At 41.7% G+C, this 21,023-nt stretch overlaps 2 pseudogenes; both read left to right on the top strand.

Moving 5' to 3' along the window:
* The first annotated feature begins 11,067 nt into the window (after positions 1 to 11,067).
* On the top strand, positions 11,068 to 13,602 carry LOC144665505 (steroid 17-alpha-hydroxylase/17,20 lyase pseudogene; annotated as a pseudogene).
* Positions 13,603 to 13,798: 196 nt separating this feature from the next.
* LOC144666554 (uncharacterized) lies at positions 13,799 to 20,941 on the top strand (annotated as a pseudogene).
* Positions 20,942 to 21,023: the final 82 nt, after the last annotated feature.

The following is a 21,023-nucleotide window of genomic DNA, read 5'->3' as shown; positions in this document are numbered from 1 at the left end:
GAAGCAGGTTTACAAGGTGTTTTAACATCCGGTTGAATGACGTGCAAAGCAAAGAATGACTCATAAACCGCCGACAAAATTGCTGTCGTCAAGAGCGTGTGTTGAGGACGGGCAATGGAATGTAAGGACAATGTTTGAGACTGGTAAGTGTGTACCCAGGTGATCAAAGAGATGCAGAGGTATGGCATTAGTATTCTGGGAATAAGTGAAATGAGATGGAACTCTTGTGGTACGTTAAGGATAGCTGCAGGTGTGTTCTCAGAAATGGATGAAGGTGAAAATCATGAGAGACATGTTGGCTTCATTCTGTCCAAAGAAGCTGCACAATATCTGCTGGAATGGGAACCGGTGTCTGAGAGGATAATCAGGGCCTGGGGCCCGTTTCTCGAAAGCCCCGGAAACTTTTCGAGCCCGTAAAGCCATTTTTAGTTATCTGAAAAGTTGTATGATGGAAACCGCTGTTCATATTTAGAATATCATGGAATAAAACAGCTCTGTAATCATAAGGCTTAAGATTTTGCTATGGCTTTCCGGGTGCGAAATCTTTTTGGGACCTTGGAGAAAGGGGCCCCAGGTTTAACTCGAGTTTGCAGCAGGTCACCATCTTGCAATGCTATGCCCCAAGAAATTTTTACGATCAGCTACAGATAGATTTGGAGCAGTTGCCATGCAGATATGTACTCGTCATGCATGGGAGATATGAATGCTAAGGTGGTGAAAGACAATACGGACAGAGAGGAGGTGATGGGTAAACATGGAGCAAGAGCTGAGGCAAGTCAAGCAAATGAACTGGTAAACGGTGGAACGCTGTTCCCCCAAAAAGAGTGTCAGAAGCGGTGGACATGGATGTGTCCTGACGGTGGTATTGTAAATCAGATCGTCCACCTGGCATTTAGCAAGAGATGGAGGAGTTCACTATAGAACGTTCGCTAGCCTGTTCCAGGCTTTCGGTTAGTTAACGCCTGGAACAGGCTAAACGTTCGCGTAATGCGTGGGGCAGACGTTGGGTCAGACCACCACCTGTTGATGGCAAAAGTTGGGCTTAGGATTGCCAAAGCCAGAAAGGGGGAACGTGGCCGAATGCGTTTCGAGGTCAGCAGGCTAAGAGATCTGGAGGTTAGGAACGCATTCAAGTTAGCGCTGCACAACATATTTGGGGTCTGCAGCAGTTGATGGTGGAGGTGGAAATGTCAGTGTATGATGAATGAAGACAGAACGAACGAGGTTACGTGGAGACCGGCGAACAGGTGCTGGGTAGGACAAAGGCAAACAGGAAGGAGTGGATCAGCAAGGACACTTGGTTGATAATAGAGCAGCCAAAGGAGGAAAAACACCATGAACATGACCAGAACGAGAAACCAGAAAAGAGATGCAATTAGAAGGTAGCTGAATAGGGAGGTAAAAAGGAGGTTGGATTTGTAGGAGAGACAGAAGGCTGTATGGGGAATCAGAAGCTGAGAGAGCTGAGGAAGCTGGAAAGAGAGGTGATGTAAGGACTTTGTACGAGATCACCAGAAAGCTCAGTGGGAGGTTCCAGAAGACGTGTATAAGCCAGTGAGAAACGAAGCAGATTTGTTGATCAGGACAGCAAAGGAAGAGATGCACCGGTTGAGGGAGCACTTTAAAAGTGTGCTTAACCATGAAGACCCGCTCAATCTACCAGAGGTAGAGCCAAATGATGAGCATAACATCAGGACAGTTAACATCACACGCATTAAAATCAAGAATGCTGTAAAGAAGTTAAAAAACGGGAAGGCTGCTGGATGTGACAATTTACCACCAGAGGCAATAAAGCCGGGAGAGGACACGTCAGAAGAGGTTTTTCTGGACCTCTGCAACAGGATATGGAGTGAGGAGAAGATACCAGAGGAGTGGAGGAAAGGCCTGCTATTCAAGCTGCTCAAAAAAGGCTATCTGAGCTACTCTAAATACTGGTATGGTACCATGTTGCTGAACACGGCGACTAAGGTGTTTTGCAGAGTGATCCTGGAGCGCATCAAGATCGCTTTGGATGAAATACTGAGAGAGGAACAGGCGGGGTTCCGAGCTGATGGAAGCTGTACAGATCAAATAGCAACACTGCGGATTATTGTGGAACGGAGCATTGAGTGGCAGTTCTTCTGGTACATTAACTTTATAGATTTCGAGAAGGCCTTCAAAAGTATCAGCAGAAAGGTTTTATGGAGGTTGTTGCGGCACTACGGGATGCCTTTTAAGATAGTCACCATCATCAGAGCTCTCTATAAGGGTTTTTCTGCACAGGTGGTACACAATGGATAGAAGACTCAACAAGTGAACATGAGGACTGCGGTAAGACAAGGCTGTCTGCTATTTCCCTTGCTGTTTCTGGTCGCTCTGGATTAGGTAACGAGGACAACCTTTGACAGGACGGTACAACATCTTTAGAAGACCTTGACTTTGCCGATGATCTGGTCCTACTTTCGTACCACAGAGTACAGGACATGAGGGATAAGACACGGGCTTTGGAGGTACAAGGTGCGAAGGTAGGCCTGAAGATCAATGCGACCAAGGCAAAGCTGATGCGTATTGGTACCAAACGTGGTGATGGTGTGTTGGTCACAGGGGAGCAGATCGAGGAAGTGGACGAGTTCATATACCTCGGGAGCACTGTAAGCAAGAAGGGAGGCACTGATGAGGACATTCAGGCACCAACTGGAAGTTAAGACAGGCATTTGCGATGCTGAGACCGATATGGCAATCCACGGCACTAACAAGACCAAGCTGAGAGTCTTTGGGTCAAATGTGAAGGCGGTGCTCTTGTATGGTTCTGATTGGAGCAGAAGTTGCAAGTGTTCATCAAATAGAGCCCGAGAAACATCTTGTGGATTTGGTGGCCTAGAAGTTAGAATTAGTAACAAGGAGCTTTGGAGACAAACAGGGCAACTACCGATAGAGAAGGAGATAAGACAAAGAGCTTGGGATTGGATCGGCCATAAGCTGAGGAGACCATATGAACATGTAGTCAAGAGGGCACTAGAGTGGAATCCACAGGAAAAGCGAAAGAAAGGGAGACCCCAGCACACCTGGAGACGCACGAGAATGGCAGAGTTGGAGGGTTAAAAACCTTACGTGGAATGAGGCAAACGGCACTGCAGAAAAGAGGGTTAAGGAGCGTTCGCTATAGTTGAGGATCAATGTTCCACTTAGGATTTAAGTAAGTAAGTATAGTATGTGAAGGGGACATATGTATATATAAATTTTTTATATAAAAAAGAATTTACAACCAGCCTTAAATGAGTGAGAAGCTTTTTCGTTGCTAGCCTTGTATATTTTTCTGCAGATCCTAAGTCTGTCTCTTTCTAAATTAGCATCATTGTTACATTTTTCAAATTAGGTACCAGTCTTTTTGCGTTCGACGAAGGAGAACGCATACTAATCGCGTCGTTTTTCCGAACTCAGTCACGTGGGTATCGTTGAAGCTGTGTGGTTTTGAGCTTTAGACGCCATCTTGGGTCGACCGACCGTAGCCTCGATCCCATGCAGAACAATAAGGCGTCGACTTTGGAATCGTGCAAACTTGTTTTGCTTGAAGAAATGGCCGAAACGTGTAGCCGAAGTTGAAAACATGGAAAGCATAACAGGGTTTTATCCAGGGCAGTAGATTTTTAGTCCGCCACCGAACGTCGATAACATAGTGGCAGTTCGTGGAAAGTTCCCAAAAGTTGTATGATGAGAATTTTTGCTTCTCGCTAACACAACAACAGCGGTGAAAAGATAACAAGCTCAGAGCTGGTAATCCATCAGTAATTTCGACTGTGCTTTCGTGTGTGCTTTCTTTGTTCCTTTGCCTTTGTTCCTTTCTTTTTCGCAGTTTTCTCCAAGGTAAGTGAAGTTGTAACTATTTATTCGAAGTATCAGTAGCAAAATATATGACTAAAGCTACATGTACTTATCAGAAAATTAGAAAGCTGTGTAGTGGTTTGTTTTCTAGGAAACAGACGCTGCAGTTCGCCTTGGTGACGATACCGAGTTGTGATGTGTCAACTCAGCTGGTTTGCTTAACAGATTCAACTTCTCTCTGCATACAGACTTGTGAGACTCTAAAATATACCAAATTCCCTTCGGCCACTAAGCATTGACAAGATGAATGCAGACTATTTCAAGTTGTTGAGTCATTTTAAACTACTGTTGAGTTACTTTCAAACCCCAAAATTTCTTTCGATACATCTGTTGTATTTTATGATTGTAAATAAACAAAAAACTGTTCCTAATGGACTGGTATCAAAATGTTTGGAATGGCTACATTTCAGTTTAAAAGTCGTTTGTTACTGTTAGTAAATGTTACATTTTCCATAGTATCTACTAGATATATATTGTACTCTATTTGGATTCATTAAAGACCTTTAGCCACTTCGCTTGGCACAATCAAAAGGCTTTACCGGTATTCTTCTCTTACTGATTCTTTAGAAAGATGGGTTGGTACAAGCAGATCAGATTTCATCAGCTTTCAGAGCAATGTCATACATTTTCTGCATGGATATTTCATTGTATAGTTCGCACATCACAAACAGACCTCATATATCAAGAGAATATGAAAACAATATCAACTTCCCACCCCTTGCCTCCAGCTTTCCCTACCTCCCCCCCCCCCCCCCCAAAAAAAAAACACCCCAGCCTACCGAACGCACTTCCCTAATTGCCAATTACTACTAGTATTAATGGTCATCAAGCTAACGGTCACTTCTGACGATGATTGTTGAAGCATATATGAAACGTTAAGTTTTTAAAATCAAAGTATTTCCAACATGCGTTGTCTTTTTGTGCTTCTCATCGCAGTGTATTTTTTATTTTTACTGAAGTTAACGATGCTACGTCACGGACAACGCATCTTGAAAAACTTGGCAATTTCTTTTCAAGTTTAACATTCTTATTCTGTCTTAATCTTAATCAGTCAAACCCATCCTTGTTAACTTCCAAAGTTTTATTACTCCGTTGTTGTTTTTCTGGATTAAAAATTGTACATCAGAAAAATGACTCAAAATACGGTGACATAGCCTAAGAATAAAACATATTATCTCGTTTTTTTTTTTTTTTTTTTTTTTTTTGGAGAGCATGCGTGCCACCGTAGCGTACGGACGCGTATTTTAGGCGGATCCCAACTCCGTCCTAAATTCGAGCCATATAGAGAAGTAAATATTTAAGTAATTTAAGTATGTAACAAATGAAAAAGAGAAGAGGCAAGCACAAACGAGGGGAAAGAGGTTCCACTGAAGACGAATCAAACTCAGCCAAGAAACTCAACATGGATGTGACTGAGTGTGCCAGCGACAAAGATGGCGGCGAAGGTGACGAAGATCCAGAGTTCTACGAAACAGTTCCTGAGCAAGAACCGAGCCTTAGAGATATAAAAGATATGCTTTCAAGCGTTCAAACCACTCTTAAGGATATCCAGAATGAAAACAGAAAGCTGGCAAGCGAGGTGGCCGATTTAAAATCTTCCTTCGGCTTTCAAGAGAAGCAAATTAATTCCTTGAAGGTGTCACTAAGTAAAGCGATGAAAGCTAACGATGCGCTGAAACTCGAAGTACAAGCACTTAGAAAGAAAGTGAATGATCAGAAATCGGAGATCGATGAGCTGTACGAAAACCATGATGATTTGGAACAGTACACACGTAAGAACTCGGTGGAAATTCACGGCGTCCCTGAAAATTTGTACACTTCCACTGAAGATGTGGTCATCAAGTTGGGTGAGGTGTTAAATGTGCCGATCCAGAGTGAAGATATCGACATCTCACATAAATTGTACAGTGGAAAGAACATCCCGAAGAATATAATCGTAAAGTTTATCAGCCACAAGAAGAAAAATGCACTTTATAAGAAGCGAATTGAACTTAAAAATGTGAAGATTACACAGTTGTTTCCACATTCCACAACAGCCGCGGCTTTGGCCTCCCAACGTCTATACATCAACGAAAACCTAACGTCCTTCCGAAAAGATTTAATGAAAGAAGCCAACCAAATGAGAAAAGATGGACTTTTGGTCAGTGTGTGGTCCATGGACGGCAAGATTTTTGTGAAGATCTCGCCTGATGGCGCACCCAAACGAATCCATTCCCAGGAAGACCTCGACAACGTATGACTGTAAGATAGCCTGACTGCGCTTTAGTTCAATTGATAAATTATTGTTTTTGTTTTGAATTCGAATTAGGACGGATAAGACACAAAGTCCTTTACGCCCTTAGATAGTATGCAGTTATACGCTTGTATATGTTTGTGTTTTGTGTATGTGTTTGTTTCGATTGTATTCGTCAGTGTAATTTTGTTGTTTTCTTCCTTTTTATTTCATAGCGACAGTCTAATCATAAGTTGGTATTATTGCGAACCTGTGAATTTCAAATCTGCTCAGTTATCAGTAGTTGTTTCTCATGATAGAATTATCGTTTGTCAACATTAGCATGTAACGGTCATGTCGACGCAAGTAAAAATTAGTATCCTATCTTTAAATGTTAGAGGCTTAAGAAACCAAGTTATTAATAAGCGAAGGAGTATTTTTAGATTCCTGAAAGATCAAAATTGTCAGATTTACCTCCTCCAGGAAACATTCTCGGAACAAAAAGATGAACCGATATGGAAGAGTGAGTGGGGAGGTGCTATTTTCTTTTCCCACGGGTCAACCCATAGCAAAGGAGTTTCTATTTAAGATAAATCCTTCAAGCAAACTGAACGTGCAAGTGACCGGCAAGGATCTTGACGGCAGAATTGTGTCAATTAATTTGATCTACAATTCAGCCAAAATTTCAATCTGCAATATTTATGCTCCGAATGACTCTCAACAACAACAGAAATTCTTGTTAACTTTAAATAGATACCTGATGTCACACACGGAAATTAGTAATCTTATTGTGGGAGGCGATTGGAACGTTACCTTGCAAGCCTGTTACAAAAAGGGCGGTATTCCTTGGAGACCAACTTCATATCGTGATAAACTTATTGCGATAATGGATGACATTGGCTTAATCGATGTTTTTAGGAAGCTTTATCCAAATGAAAGAAGCTTTACTTATGAGTCCAAATCGCTAAAAGTTAAATCCAGAATTGATTTCTTCCTAGTATCGAAATCAGTGGAAAACTGGGTTGTTAAAACTAATACGAAAGTTTCAAACGCTCCGGATCATAAAGCCGTTGTACTAGAGCTTAAAATTCTCAGTGAAAAGCGTGGCCCCGGCTTGTGGAAATTCAATAACTCCCTTGTGGAAGACAATGAATATGTCGAGCTTATAGAAGAAAACTACGCGGCTATACGTGAGAAGTATTCAGATTTGAAAGACGATCGGTTAAAATGGGAATTAATTAAAATGGAAATAAGACGTCTCACCATTTCATACTCTAAACACAAAGTAAAACAACGGAGAATTCGAGAAACGGAGCTTCAAAAGCGTTTGGAAGCTTTAGAAATTAAAATCAACAACTGTAATACGGAAGAACAGTCAAGCGCTGAAATTGAAGAATACGACAACTTAAAAACCGAACTTCAACGTATTTATGAAGCCAAAGGAAAAGGTGCAATTTTTCGATCTAAAGTCAGGTGGATTGAACAAGGTGAAAAACCTACAAAGTATTTCTTTAATTTAGAGAAAAGGAATTTCAACCGTAAAGTTATTACGGAAATAAAACGGGAAGACGGCAAAAAGAAGACGAGATTATGAAAGAAATCGAATCCTTCTATGAAAATTTATATGCTTCGCATGACGAAGACAACAATGAGTGCTTTAATGATTTTGTACATGATCTGCAAACTGTTAAATTAACAGACGAAGAAAGAGAGGCCCTAGAGGGTTACATAACGATAGAGGAATGTTCCAAAGTCTTAAAAACCTTCCCTGCTGGTAAGTCGCCTGGAGATGATGGTTTCACGGCGGAATTCTACAATTGCTTCTTTGATTTGGTGAGCCGCGACTTAGTAAATAGTTTTAACACTGCATACAAAGAAGGAAAGCTGTCGATATCTCAACGCAGAGGTGTAATAACTCTTGTGCCAAAGGATGACTCTTGTTTGTCGGAACTTTCAAATTGGCGCCCAATTACACTTTTAAACTTAGATTATAAGATCGCGTCAAAAGTAATAGCAAAAAGAATAGAAAATGTTTTACCAAGAATAATCCACCCTGACCAAACTGGTTTTGTAAAAGGGAGATATATTGGTCAAAATATAAGGTTGATAAACGACATCCTGGAACAGACCAAACTACAAAATATTCCTGGAATATTACTTTTACTTGACTTCCGGAAAGCATTTGACACCATCAAATGGTCCTTTATCCAGAATACTTTAAATCTCCTTAACTTTGGTGTCAGCATCAAACGGTGGGTCTCCACTTTTTATACTACACCTGAAAGTGCGGTACTGAACAATGGATTTTCCACAAATTATTTTCAATTATCAAGAGGGGTTAGGCAGGGTTGCCCTCTGTCACCCTACCTTTTCATCTTGGGAGCTGAAATTTTAGCATGTAAGATACGACAAGACAAACAAATACAAGGAATCAAAATTTTCAACTCCGAAGCCAAGATAAGTCAATTTGCCGACGATACATCCTTGATTTGTAATAGCTGCGACTCTGTTGAAAAAGCAACTCAAGTGATAAACTCCTTTGGGAATGTCTCCGGTTTACGATTAAACCCCACTAAAACCAAAGCGCTGTGGCTTGGCCCTTGGCGTGATAGAGAAGAAAAACCATTCGGGTTCAGTAAATGGCCTAAAGAACCCGTTCGAGCATTAGGTATCTTCATATCGTATGATGAAAAGCAAAATAATAAAAATAATTTTCTGGTTAAAATCGAAAAATTAAGCTCTAAACTAGAGGTTTGGCGATCTCGAAATCTTTCAATACTAGGCAGATGCCTAATCACAGAATGCCTTGGTATCCCGCAGCTAGTCTACTCTATGTCACTTCTAGATGTTCCTACCAATTGTATACCAACTATTAATACATCTATTTTTCAGTTCATCTGGAAAAAAAGGAAAGACAAGATTAAGCGTCAAGTGATGTTTCAAAATTACGAAAAAGGAGGATTACGTGTTCCAAACGTAGATGTAATGATAAAATCCTTAAGGCTAGCTTGGATATCACGACTTCTAGATACAAATGAGACAAGAAATGAGGTTTGGAAAACAATCCCAAACCATTTTTTTGATATGTACGGCGGTCTTAATTTTTTGTTAAGATGCAATTATGATTCAAAGTTTCTTGAGCGGACTGGTATGCCTCAATTCTATAATTCAATGCTGCAATCCTTTCTTGAACTAAAATTCTCCTATGAAACTGACTTTGGGCAAGATATGGTCTTATTTAACAATAAAGAAATTCGTATCGATCAAAAGACTTTCTTTTACAAATCGTGGTTTAAAAAAGGAATTTTCAGTATACACGACCTCCTCAAGAGGAATGGAACTTTTCTTTCTCATAGTGAATTTACCCACAAGTATGACTTAAAATGCAATTTCCTACAGTATCTGCAAGTAGTTTCAGCAATACCCCGACGACTCGTTGAAAAGGCAAAGCAAAACCTGGATGTCAAATTTACTTTTTCACCAGAAAACAGTCTTTTCCAGCTATCATCTTCAATAAATGTGAACCTTCTAAAAATGAAAAGTAAAGATTACTATTGGTTTTTTCAAAATAAACTAGATGCAGAACTAAAGGCACCTAGAAAATGGACTCGTGATTTGCAGATAAGTGACATAGAATTTAATGTCTACTTCAAAAACCTTAAAGGTATCTGCAAAGAAAATAAATTAAGAGAATTTTACTTTAAATTTCTACATAGAATCATTGTAACGAAAAAGGAGTTATGTCTGTACGGAATAGAGCCTAACAGTGCATGCGTGTACTGTCAGGAGTCTGACTCGATAAGCCACTCATTCATCCATTGTCGATGGTCAAAAAATTTCTTCGCTGAAGTAATTAAGTGGTTTAATAAGGAAAATGACACCTCCTACTCACTTAACACAATTGAATTACTCTTTGGGAAATTATCAAATGAACCTGACTCCGTTTCATCCCAGATGATGTTGAAAAAGCTTAACTATGTCGTTCTGTTTGCTAAATACTATATTTATAACAATAAGCTTAGTTCAAAACAAGGAAGCTTGAACGAATTTATTAAGAAACTGGAATTTAAGTATCATTTAGAAGGATTTTGCCTCGAAATGTAAATAAAAGGTAATTGTAAGTTAAAAAAAGTTTTTTTCATATATATAATTAGCACAGTTTTCGCTGAAAAAAAATATATAATAATACAGATAGTTTATTTTCACCGACTAGACGTCGTATGTATGTTTAACTAATTAAGTGTACGTATTGTTTTTTCTCTTTTTTTTTTTTTTGTTTAACTTTTCTTTTGCTGTTTCCAAAAAATGTAAAATAGTATAACGTAGGTTAATTTAGTTTATTTGAAATGAAGTGTACGATGTGTAAGGTAGTGTAAGTTGATTAAGTAAATTACATTGTAATGTAGTGTTTGAAATAAAGTGTATTATATAAAAAAATAAAAAAAAAAATCTCTTGTTTTTTTTTTGAATGACGTTTGCGCAAAATCTGTGAAATATTATATGATTTTATTCCTTCACTACAAACGTGTTTTCTTTCCTGTGAAAGAGACAATGTTCTCGGAGAGAATATGGAAGCCATTCGGAAGGAGAGGCTGGGACGGGCAGAAATTGTTTACTTCGGTATACATAATTACGAGCAAAATTGTAGTCCCCAAGGCTGTCAACCTTTTGTCGACCACCGGATGGTCGCCAGGTGATCCCCTGACCGTGGAGCCCGTGTCAACCCCCAAAATACACACAAGGAGACATGATAACGAAGCGATTGAATGAACCAGAATTGAAGAAACAATCAAGCAATACTTTAAGGTCTTTACTGAAATAACAAACATCATCAAGGGTTACGCAAAGAAATCGTCCCATGGGCTTGTCAGAAAAGATTGCGTGATGAACCTACTACAGAGCGTCTGAGACGAGTACGTAGGAGGTTAATCAATGTATCAATCAAGGGTAAAAATTCCACATATTTAGAATGCATGACAATTGATCCAATTGCAGGGTTGAATGATTTCAACGTTTTAGCGACGTAGAATCGTAGAAAAATCATATTTGAAGAACTGGCATGGCTTGTTGTGGCAGTAATTCTAGTAACACTGATCGTCAATCACTTCACTACAACCAGAAATCTTCCTCCAGGGTCCTTTCCTTTACCAATTATTGGAAATGCGCACAACTTAGCTGCCGATTCACGCCATGTTGACCTCATGGAATTGGCAAAACAATATGGCAAAGTGTTTCGTCTGTATCTTGGCAGCCAACTCGTAGTAGTCGTTAGTGCTGAAAAAGCTCTCAAAGAGGTCCTCGTTACAAAGTCGGCCGAATTTGCCGGACGTCCAAGTTTCTACACTTCGGAAGTTTACTCGAAGGGCAAGGCAATCGGTTTTGTGGATTATTCTCCCGGCTGGAGGCTACATCGCAAGGTTGTTGTCTCTGCACTCAAAACGTACAGCACAGGCAAGTTGAACCAGGGGTCCGTCATTAAAGACGAATTTGACCTGCTCTTGAAACGAGTTCGCTTCAGAAATGGACAGCCACACGACATCACTAAAGAGATTCGACTGGCTGTGATGAATGTAATCTGCGCTTTGGTGTTTGGTTCGAGATATGAACTTAATGACCCCGAATTTACAAGGTTTATGGAAGTCACCCACACAATAGTGAGCATGCTTGCAGCTGGAAGTATAGTCGATGTGTTCCCCTGGCTAAAGTTTATTCCATTCAAGTCTATTCAGAGCCTTAAAGAGAAATGCATAGAACGCAACGAGTTGTTTGATAGAATTTATCGAGAACATGTAGTGGCGAATAGAGTTGCCAATCCTCGAGATCTGACGGACGCGCTGCTGAAGGCAAAACAGGAAGCTGAAGAAGAGGACTCGTCAATCAAAGGACTCCTGACAGATCAGCATCTCATCTTGACCATGAGTGAAATATTCATAGCTGGAATGGAAACCACTGGAAGCACCTTGTGTTGGGCTATGTTGTACCTGATTCATAACCCAGTTGTCCAGCAAAAGCTACATCAAGAGCTGGATCAAGTCATTGGTCCGGACCGTTTACCAGAACTTGAGGACAAGAAGAACCTGCCATATTTGGAAGCCACCATAACTGAGACCCTACGCTTATCATCTGTTGGCCCGCTGGCAATTCCTCACAAGGCGACAGTGGATACGACTCTGCAGGGGTACAGCATTCCTAAGGGCACCACAGTGTTGACCAATCTACGGTCCCTCCACCACGACCCAGAAATTTGGGATGAGCCCAATGAGTTCAGGCCTGAAAGGTTCCTAAACGAGGGAGGCAATTTTGTGCCTCCAAAATCCGACCGTTTCCTGCCGTTTTCTGCTGGTCGTCGAGGTTGTTTCGGGGAGTCTCTGGCACGAATTGAAATCTTTCTCGTCTTAGCACGCCTGCTGCACAGCTTCAAGTTCGAGAATCCACCAGGATGTGATCTTCCAACCCTGGAACCCATTGTAGGTCTTGTGTTGATGCCACGACCATTCAGCGTTTGTGCTCTCAAGAGACTTGCTGTTTGCAATTAGAGAATACTCCTAACGATTTCAAGTATGACTTTGTGATCATGCAAATGTTTATTCCAGATAGCTTGTCACTATATAGCCTGCGTCGCCTCTTGAGTTCGTGCTACTCACGATCTAGCTTCGTAAGATGAACGGGTGATGCACACCTGTGCTTCTTGAGGCTAACGGCTTGGGTAAGCCGAGACGCAGGCTATCTGTATTACACATATGTTTTGTAATCAGCGCATTAAACGATAAGTTATAAAAGAAGTCTGTTATAACGATTATAAGTAGCGTCCTCCTCGAAGTGATAGACAACGCATAGAAAACAAAGTAACTTCCAACAGAAATTAAATCAAAAACAATTGGTAACGGAATAGCACCTCGGTTGACTTCATTAGTCAGTATAAATACTGGCGAGAGCTTAGACGAGTGTATACAAAGAAAAAGCAAGTCACAAAGGAGATATGGATTCACAAGATGATGCCACTAGAAAACACTGCATCATAATTTATCTATGTCGAAAGCAATCAAGCGTTCAGTTTCATGAACTGGGGAAAGCAACGAACAACTAAAATTACCAAGCTTTTAAAGACTGAAACAATGTAGATTTAGACATAAGATATTCAAACAGCATTACTATTTTTAAACGTAAATTTTTAATCAATATTACAACATTTTGTGCTATTATCTCTTTTATGTTCTTTCACTTCCGAAGACGCATGTAGAAGCATACGAAATGTCAAGTGAAAAGGTATATTTGTTTTCAAAAATGCGTTTGTCCGTTTTTTGTTAAGAGGGGCTGGACCGAGCAGTAATTCATATTTTCGTCACGCAATGTTGCGAACATTATTGCTGGTGGAACATAAAATGTCAACATTCTAGTCGCCAGACGCCGTAAACCTTTTGGCATTGAACCTTTTCGAACAAAAGGATTGTAGCCTCTGGAGATAAGACTATAAAAATACTGTACCAAGAGGCCACGTGCTTAACGGTCAGCAAATGGTCGCCAAGTGATTAAAAAAAAAAATACACACAGGGGGACACGATAACGAAAGGGTTTGAAATTGCCAAAAGGAAAAAAACAATCGACGCGAGTCTTACTGAAATATCAGACACGATCAAGGGTTAGCCTGATCTCCAACGCAATCCTCCTATGCGCGCTCGTCAGAAGGATTGCGTGACGAACCTAAAGACTATCTGAATAGGGGGTTAATCAATCAAGGGTACAAATTCCACATATTTTGAATGAATAATCTGATTGATCCAGTTGCAGGGTTGAATGATTACAACGTTCTACCGACGTAGAATCGTAGAAAAATCATGTTTGAAGAATTGGCATGGCTTATTGTGGCAGTAATTCTAGTAACACTGATCGTCAACCACTTTACAACAACCAGAAATCTTCCTCCAGGGCCATTTCCATTACCAATTATTGGAAATGCGCACAAATTAGCTGCCGATTCACGCCATACTGACCTCACGGAATTGGAAAAACAATATGGCAAAGTTTTTCGTATGTATCTTGGCAGCCAACTCGTAGTAGTCGATAGTGGTGAAAAAGCTCTCAAAGAGGTCCTCGTTACAAAGTCCGCCGAATTCGCTGGACGTCCGAATCTCTACACTTCGGAACTTTACACAAGGGGAAAAGGAATCGGTCCAACGGATTATTCTCCGGAGTGGAACCTTCATCGCAAGGTTGTTGTCTCTGCTCTCAAAATGTACTTCACCAGAAAGCTAAGACAAGGGTCCGTCATTAACGATGAATTTGACCTGCTCTTGAAACGAGTCCGCTCTAGAAATGGGCAACCACACGACATCATTAAAGAGATTCGACTGGCTGTGATGAATGTAATCTGCGCTTTGGTGTTTGGTTCGAGATATGAACTAGATGACCCCGTGTTTACAAAGTTTATGGAAATTACTGACACGATGGCGAGTATGGTTGCGGCTGGAAGTGTAGTGGACGTGTTCCCGTGGCTGAAGTTTATTCCATTCAAGTCTATTCAGAAACTAAAAGAGAAATGCAAAGAACGGGACGAGCTATTTGGTATGATTTATCGAGAGCATGTGGCGGCGAATAGAGTTGCCAATCCACAAGATCTGACAGACGCGCTGCTGAAAGCGAAGAAAGAAGCTGAAGAAGAGGACTCGTCCATCAAAGGATTCCTGACGAATGAGAATCTCATTATAACTATGAGTGAGGTCTTCATAGCTGGAATGGAAACCACTGCAAGCACCTTGTGTTATGCACTATTGTACCTGATTCATTACCCAGTCGTCCAGCAGATGGTACATCAAGAGCTGGATCAAGTCATTGGTCCGGACTGTTTACCAGAACTTGAGGACAAGAAGAATCTGCCATACTTGGAAGCTACCATAACTGAGACCCTACGCTTCTCGTCCCTTGGCCCGCTCTCAGTCCCTCACAAAACGACAGTGGATACGACTTTGCAGGGATACAGCATTCCTAAGGGTACCACAGTAATAACCAATCTATGGTCCCTCCATCACGACCCAGAAATTTGGGACAATCCTGATACTTTCAGGCCTGAAAGGTTCCTGGACGAGGAAGGTAATTTTGTGCCTCCAAAACCTGATCGCTTTCTTCCTTTTTCGGCTGGTCGTCGAGTTTGTATTGGGGAGTCTCTGGCACGAATTGAGCTCTTCCTGGTCTTAGCACGCTTGCTGCACAGCTTCAAGTTCGATAATCCACCAGGCTGCGATCTTCCAACCCTGGAACCCATTGTAGGTCTTGTGTTGATGCCACGGCCATTCAGTGTTTGGCCTCTCAAGAGACATGCTGTTTGATCTTTCCTGTCATTATTCCCTGCTACAAAATGGCTGAAAATGGAGCCTTGAGAACTTGAGAAACCACTGGACTAGCTGAGTTGAGATAAATTGCGCCAGTAACGCGCACAGTTAACAATCTTTCGTCAAATGTGATATGTAGAAAGTTTTCAAGCTATTTCCTGCCCCCCCACTCAACGTTGGGGATTTGTTAGCGCTGCCATTACGTTGTTACATTACTAACACTGATGATACTAATTAACAATTAGACTACGAGCCCGAGTTTTCTATGAGCGAATAGTCAACGAGGCGCAGCCGAGTTGACTATCGCTCATAGATAACGAGGGCGAGTAGTCTAATTGTTTTAGTAGAAACTTTAAATAATTGCAGTCCAAAACCTACAATTTTATGTACTTTTTAAGCCAAAAATCAAGAAAAATTCGCCCTTTAAAGAGCAACGCGCGCGCGATTGTTTTCTATCGGCGAATAGAAATCAATGAGAGAACCAATCAGATTCGCAGATTTCAAATAGAACACGACTGAGTTTCTACTAACAGGTATTAATAACTAAAGCGGGAAAATGACAAATGACTTTGAAAAGGCTTAGTAGTTTTGTGAACTTTGTGTTGACTGACCGCAGTCCACAAAGTGCGATCTGATCTGCATCCACGCCGTAGCCTCGCCATAAGCTTGAAACGTCCGCCAATCAAATGCAAGAATATATTCAAAATATAAATCGACCAATCCTTACGCTCAATAAAACAGCCTGTACCAGGGATATTTGTCGGAGGCATCACGCGGATAGCCCTGGAGACGAAGTTGCGTTAAAAGTAGCATTGGTAAACCAAATAAAGAGCCGTAAACTCGGAGGATTCTGTGCATATGCGGTGTACTAAGCTTAACTTTTCAGTGACTGTGATTGTCTTAAATTTTGGCTTAAAAGTCGAGGATTTTGAAAATATATAACGTCTAGATCTTGTAGCAGCAGTTTAGGCTGGAATAGCACGCGCGCAGTGCGTTTGACCGCTGGGTCACGAAAGACCCTGAAAACCATACCCTGGTCAGCGGAACGTTGCCCTGGATACCAGAGGATGTTTTCGCGCGGTGAAATGGCGGAATACTTCGTTTCGGGGGCCGCAACCGCGCATGAAAAGCCTCTGGCACCCAGGGTAGCGGTACGCCCTTGTTTTGACTAAAACAGACACGAAGACAAAAGGGTGTATATCCGACCTCTCGACCTTAAAAACCAGAAATCTGGAGATAAAGGTAAAAAAATCGAGTGGCTTCAGTAAGATCTAGTAAAAACCGGGAAATTGAAGGACAAAAAATAACTAAAATCAGATGCTAATCATGAGACAATCGCCTTAGTAAGCCAAAAATAGCACTGCACATGGAAATTGTATCTTTGCAGCTAGTGACTCAGTTTATCGTGAGATTTTTGTGTCTCATCGTGAGACCGTGAGAATGAACTAAATAGGCAAAATCGTGAGACTTGAGAGGTCTGTTATATTTAGGAGAGAACAAATGAAGCAATCCATACAGACAGGCTTGTGGTAAAGACACATAACAAATTATCCATTTGATGATAATTTCATCAGTCAATCAATCAATCAATCAATCAATCAATCAATCAGACAGTTTGTATCTTATTTTTTGCATAGTTGTTATTCCATAAATGTCTCATAAGGAGCAAGAATAAGATACATCTCAACAAATCCTTCTGGGCTTTACACAGTTTATGTTACGAGGCCTAGGAGAACCCCTGTTTCAATGTTGATACAAGAAAATCAAGCGATGTTCATCTCAATTTCATTAATTGAACCGGGGGAGGAGATACTAAAAAATATCTTCAAGGATGGTCTGCCACGAGGTCTAAACCCCTACCCTTTCTATACCGTTGTTAACAATAATAATAATAATAAAAAAAATCACAACACAAAACACAACAACAACAACAACAAAAAACAACAAAAACCCCAACAAAAAACCACAACAGTGCCGAGGTCGAGGAGCAAGCACCACCGCCAGTGCGGGAGCGAGCCCGGACCCCAGTGTCACGACGCCAGTCTGGTGTCGGGCAAAGGTGAGACAGACGGCGGAACGCAGCAGTCCAACAAGCAGGCACGGGAGAGGCGCGCGGAGGGGCCAGCCGAGGGTGGGGAGTCAACGCCGCGGCAGCAGGCCGGGAGCAGCGCAAAGGAGCCCACGCGGGGAGGAGGGGGCCGCGGCGGAAGAGGAAGCGCGAAGACGTAACCCTTTCATATGCCTTTATGTTATATTTGTTGTTACAGAGTCCGAAACAGTGTATCTGAATTTTGACCCAAATCACAAGAAACTGTCGGGAAAATTATGTCTTTCATTAAAAACCCAACACTTAAAATAATTCGTACGAAATGTTTGACATTACATGGTAACACCTTAACATCACAGATTTTTTTCATGCAACAAAGGGCCTGTGAAAGAGGTCTTTTAAAGCGATTGCCCTTAATGCTATGTCAACAAAACGAAACCTGATCGTGCAACAAGTTCAATTACAGTAACTGTAAATCTACACCATTTGAGGCATACCGCAAAATAGCTCAATGTCTCTTAGTTCCTTGCCCCCTGGTGGGGGATAGGGCCGGATAGCTCAATGTACTTGACGTTTATTTGCCAGCAGGTGAACAACTGCATGCAGTATAGCACGTTTTCGTGTTTAGCGGTCTTTAGCTATTTGGGAAAGCAGGAAGTAAAAATTACTTCCTATCATTTCCATAAGAACCCCGAGGGAGTCCACATACGGAACATTACTCGACTTGACGGGCTTGCGGAAGGACGATAAGATGGAATTTGTTACTCATTCACGCATTTCTACAACTGCACGGGGCCCACTGTCCACTTTTTCATGTTTGGTAAACATTTCTGACATTTCCGCTCTCGCCAGCCCAATGCCAGGGTTGAACACGGGGTCCGTAGTATAGTAATCCGTCCCAGGTAACCTGAGATCATGACCCCTCCCTTCTTATCACTCCGGGAAACTGGAGAGCAGTCTCTTTTTTTCCCTCTCCCTTTCGAAAAAACGAACGTCTGATTGCAGGTTACGTTCCGGTACTGGGAGTCCAGTCTTGCCAAAATATTTCAAGATGAACAGATTTACCACAAGGGCAATCTGTTATCTTTGGCAAAAGTCAAAAATCAGAACATTGCACATGACTGTAGAAATGTTTTTCATAGTTGGTTAAAAGTAGTGATGTCTTGATAACAGACAGTTGACCGAGAACGTATTTTCTTGATAAAACGCCCCCGGCGTTTATTTCAAACTTCACCTGGTGGACCGGCATTTATTTGACTCTGCAGTCAATTCTTGTCCGGTATATATTAAGCAACGGTTTTTAGGCATTATTTTTGACAGACATATATCTTCCCATTGTACCTGCAACTTATTATAAAATAAATGCTCGAGGGGCTTTTTTGACTCCACCTTGGAGACCCGGCGTTTAATTGAGAAAATATGGTACATGTAGTTTTCTCCGGCGCCGTGAAATGGCGCTTCTATCAGCACACGGATGACTGCATGCAGCGGAAAGTTCTTGCGTGAGGTTACCTGTGATCCTGCCCTCCCTCTCTTCACTGATCACAGCCTCTTTTTTAACGCAAAATAATACGACAAAATAGAGGACTGTGCACAGTCTACTCCCTCCTTATATGCTAGTATCGCCTCATTGCAAATTATAAACGTGAGGTTAGCCTGGTCAGTGAGTAGTAAGTTCATGGGCGAGGTTAGCTTGTACGTCTTATGTTTCAATCAGTACGTGGAAAGTAACATGTAAAGCACAGTACAACGTAGGTTTATAGTTACAAATGTAGACGATTGAGTTGCGTGTGTGAGAAAGAGCGGTTCCATTGAGCACATTTATACTTTAAGATCACAATTGGAGTATAGTGGCATTCTTCTCCCTGTACCTACCACAAACTGACTGACCATGTTTGAAGAATTAGCATGGCTTATTGTGGCAGTAGCTCTAATAACACTGGTCCTCAATCACTTTACTGCAACCAGAAATCTTCCTCCAGGGCCATTTCCTTTACCAATTATTGGAAATCTGCACAAACTGGCTAACTGGCTGCCGATTCACGCCATGTTGACCTTGTCGAATTGCAAAAACAATGTGGCAAAGTGTTTCGTCTGTATCTTGGCAGCCAGCTGGCGGTAGTCGTAAGTAGTGGAAAAGCTCTCAAAGAGGTCCTCATTACAAAGTCTGTCGAATTTGCCGGACGTCCGAGTCTCTACACAACAGAAATTTATTCGAACAAAGGCAAGGCAATCGGTCTAGCGGATTATTGTCCGGAGTGGAGGCTGCGTCGCAAGGTGGCCGCTTCTGCGCTCAAAATGTACAGCACCGGCAAGCTAAAGCAAGAGTCTGTCATTAATGATGAACTCGATTTGCTCTTGAAAAGAGTCCGCTCCACAAATGGACAACCACACGACATCACTAAAGACATTCGACTGGCTGTGACGAATGTGATGTGCGCTTTGGTGTTTGGCTCGAGATACGAGCTGGACGATCCCGAATTTACAAAGCTTGTTGAAATCACCAACACAGTCGTGGGTTTGCTTGCAGCTGGAAGTGTCGTGGACGTGTTCTCCTGGCTAAAGTTTATTCCAGTCAAGTTTCTTCAAAAGTCCCAGAAACTAAAGGAAAAATGCAAAGAACGAGACGAGCTGGTTGGCAGGATTTATCAAGAACACGTAAATGCGAATAGAGTTGGCAATCCTCAAGATCTGACAGACGCGCTATTGAAGGCGAAGAGAGACGCTGAAGACGAAGACTCGTCCTTCAAGGGATTCCTGACAGACCAGGCTATCATGGTTATTATGGGTGAGTTCTTCGTAGCTGGTATGGAAACTACTGCAAGCACCTTGTGTTGGGCACTGCTGTACCTGATTAACTACCCAGACGTGCAGCAGATGCTGCATCAAGAGCTGGATTATGTCATTGGTCCGGACCGTTTACCAGAACTTAAGGACAAGAAGAACCTGCCATATTTGGAAGCCACCATAACTGAGACCCTGCGTATCTCATCTCTTGGCCCGCTGGCAATTCCTCACAAGACGACAGTGGATACGACTCTGCAGGGATATAGTGTTCCTAAGGGCACGACAGTGTTAACCAACCTATGGTCCCTCCACCACGACCCAGAAATTTGGGATGAACCCAATGAGTTCAGGCCTGAAAGGTTCCTGGACGAAGAAGGTAATTTTGTGCCTCCAAAACCTGACCGTTTTCTCCCATTTGCGGCTGGTCGTCGAGTTTGTATTGGGGAGTCTCTGGCACGGATTGAGCTCTTCCTTGTGTTAGCACGGCTGCTACACAGCTTCAAGTTCGAGAATCCGCCCGGCTGTGATCTTCCAAGTCTGGAACCCATCGCAGGGCTTGTGCTGATGACAAGGCCGTTCAGTGTCTGTGCTCATGATAGACATGCTGTTTGACTTTTTCTTTCATTTATTTTGTCATAAAATGCCTAGATCGAGGCAACCTATAGGGAAATGAGTTGTATAATCAGAAGGGACAGAGAAATTTTTGCATCGACTTGTACTTGGCTAAAACTTGAACTACTGTGTAAGAGAATTCGATACTTGGCTGTGTTATCAAAATGTCATACATAAG

The sequence above is a fragment of the Oculina patagonica genome, chromosome 9 (genome assembly GCF_052425735.1).
Source record: "Oculina patagonica isolate OP01 chromosome 9, crgOcupat, whole genome shotgun sequence".
NCBI lineage: Eukaryota > Metazoa > Cnidaria > Anthozoa > Scleractinia > Oculinidae > Oculina > Oculina patagonica.
Note: the sequence above shows the minus strand (reverse complement) of the source record. Positions and strands in the feature narration are given on the sequence as shown.